Source organism: Dama dama, chromosome 29, assembly GCF_033118175.1.
Source record: "Dama dama isolate Ldn47 chromosome 29, ASM3311817v1, whole genome shotgun sequence".
Lineage (NCBI taxonomy): Eukaryota > Metazoa > Chordata > Mammalia > Artiodactyla > Cervidae > Dama > Dama dama.
In genome coordinates, this window is record NC_083709.1 from 22,595,010 (window position 1) to 22,597,933 (window position 2,924).

The following is a 2,924-nucleotide window of genomic DNA, read 5'->3' on the forward strand; positions in this document are numbered from 1 at the left end:
CAACACTGTATGTCAAAAGCATCAATTTTTCAGCGCTCAGCTTTCTTCACAGTCCAACTCTCACATCCATACATGACCACTGGGAAAACCATAGCCTTGACCAGAAGGACCTTTGTTGGCAAAGTAATGTCTCTGCTTTTTAATATGCTGTCTAGGTTGGTCATAACTTTCCTTCCAAGGAGTAAGCGTCTTTTATTTTATTTTTTTTCAATTTTTATTTTTTTTTATTTATTTATTTTTTTTTTTTGACAGGAAATAGCATTTATTGGTGAGCGTGATTAAGGAGGGAACAGAGCTGATGCTCATGAGTGCAGGGCCCGCCATTTGTCCAGTGGACCATGATTAGGGATGTATTTGACCCCACAGCCATCCGGGATGAGTCGCTTTTCTGCCACCATGTTCTCAAATTCATCCGCATTGAACTTGGTAAATTCCCACGTCTTGGAGATGTGATCTTCTGATGGCCAGGGAACTTGAACTTGGCCCGGCGGAGGGCTTCAATCACATGCTCCTTGTTCTGCAGCTTGGTGTGGATGGACATTATAACCTGGCCAATGTGGACCCTGGCCACTGTGCCCTGGGGCTTTCCAAAGGCACCGCGCATACCTGTCTGGAGTCTAGATTAAGAAACAGCAGGCCAGTCATGAATGCCAACTAGGAAGAGTTGTCTCCAAGGTCCCTTAGGGCTACTTGCATCTTTTAATTTCATGGCTGCAGTCACCATCCACAGTGATTTTGGAGCCCCCAAAAATGAAGTCTGACACTGTTTCCACTGTCTTCCCATCTATTTCCCATGAGGTGATGGGACCAGATGCCATGATCTTAGTTTTCTGAATGTTCAGCTTTAAGCCAACTTTTTCACTCTCCTCTTTCACTTTCATCAAGAGGCTTTTTAGTTCCTCTTCACTCTCTGCCATAAGGGTGGTGTCATCTGCATATCTGAGGTTATTAATATTTTTCCCGGCAATGTTGATTCCAGCTTGTGCTTCTTCCAGCCCAGTGTTTCTCATGATGTACTCTGCATATAAGTTAAATAAGCAGGGTGACAATATACAGCCTTGACATACTCCTTTTCCTATTTGGAACCAGTCTGTTGTTCCATGTCAAGTTCTAACTGTTGCTTCCTGACCTGCATACAGGTTTCTCAGGAGGCAGGTCAGGTGGTCTGGTATTCCCATCTCTTTCAGAATTTTCCATAGTTTATTGTGATCCACACAGTTGAAGGCATTCACTTAGTCAATAAAGCAGAAATAGATGTTTATCTGGAACTCTCTTGCTTTTTCGATGATCCAGCAGATATTGGCAATTTGATCTCTGGTTCCTTGACCTTTTCTAAAACCAACTTGAACATCTGGAAGTTCACGGTTCACGTATTGCTGAAGCCTGGCTTGGAGAATTTTGAGCATTACTTTACTAGCGTGTGAAATGAGTGCAATTGTGTGGTAGTTTGAACATTCTTTGGGATTGCCTTTCTTAGGGATTGGAATGAACATGGACCTTTTCCAGTCCTGTGGCCACTGCTGAGTTTTCCAAATTTGCTGGCATATTGAGTGCAGCACTTTAACAGCATCATTGTTCAGGATTTGAAATAGCTCAACTGGAATTCCATCACATCCACTAGCTGTATTCATAAGAACTACAAAATAATTAATATTTATCATCTTCTTAATAAATATTCACATGCTTATCAAACTGCAGACAATGATATTGTGGAAATTTTTAAAGATACTTTCATATGAAGTCCAATTAAGCCCCCCCATTAGATTATGCAGGCCATATAAACATAGACTTTGTCTTATTTCTTTGCTAAAATGTGAAAGAGGCTCAGTCATGTCTGACTCTTTGAGACCACATGGACTCTACAGTCCATGAAATGCTCCAAACCAGAATATTGGAGTGAGTAGCCATAGTTCCCTTCTACAGGGGATCTTCCCAACCCAGGGATCGAAGCCAGGTCTCCCACATTGCAGGAGGATTCTTTATCAGCTGAGCCATCAGGGAAACTCATTTCTTTGCTGAGTCACAATGAATTCAATATTGCTCTGTACAGAGTATCATTGAGAAGTTATTTGTTACGTAAAGCGCAAATAATTGTGCTGTTGTTTGATATACATATTCAATTCTGTCCTGTAATATTATGGGCTGCCTTTCCTAGTCTCCATTTTCAACCTTAGGGATTTTCAACTTTCTAAAATAACATTCTCACAAAAATTGACTTACCCAGGTCATATAGATATTGATTAAAAACTAGGGTTCAAATTTATATCTCCTGAAACTTTACCTAGAAATGTTTCACTACATTACACTTTCATTGCCATTGTTTTTTAGTGCTAAGTCATGTCTGACTCTTTTGTGACCCCATGGACTGTAGCCCACCAAGTTCATCTGTCCCTGAATTTCCCAGACAAGAATACTGGAGTGGGTTGTCATTTTCTCTTCCAGGGGATCTTCCCAGTCCATGGATCAAATCCACATCTCCTTCATGGGCAGGCGTATTCTTAACCGCTGAGCCAGTAAGGAAGCCCATGTTATAATTTTATACTAGATTACAAGTTGTGTACATTTATTAATAAGCACAAACCATTGGTTTACTTAATAAACATACCCAAATCAAGATGGTGCTTTTCAACCTATCATTATAAAGGGACGCTTGGATAGCCCCTTCAGAAAGAAAAAAAAATTACGCAGCTTTATATGATGATGACTGACTAAAACTTTTGCATTTTCCACATATTTTATAGAAGTAAACATTATTTTCTTCTCAACTTGCCTGTATAAATGTTTGTTCCATTACTGAATAACCAAAACTTGCTTATATTTTACATGGTAGGCGTGTTTGCTTTTTTACTTAACAAGTAAATCACTGTTGATAATGCTTCCACAATTAAGATATCAGCCAATTTTTTTTTTTTTTTTTTAGTTGG

General features: G+C 39.6%; 1 pseudogene; it reads right to left on the reverse strand.

Annotated features, from left to right (window-relative positions):
• Nucleotides 1–241: 241 nt before the first annotated feature.
• Nucleotides 242–614, reverse strand: LOC133048888 (large ribosomal subunit protein uL16-like; annotated as a pseudogene).
• Between the last annotated feature and the right edge of the window lie 2,310 nt (nt 615–2,924).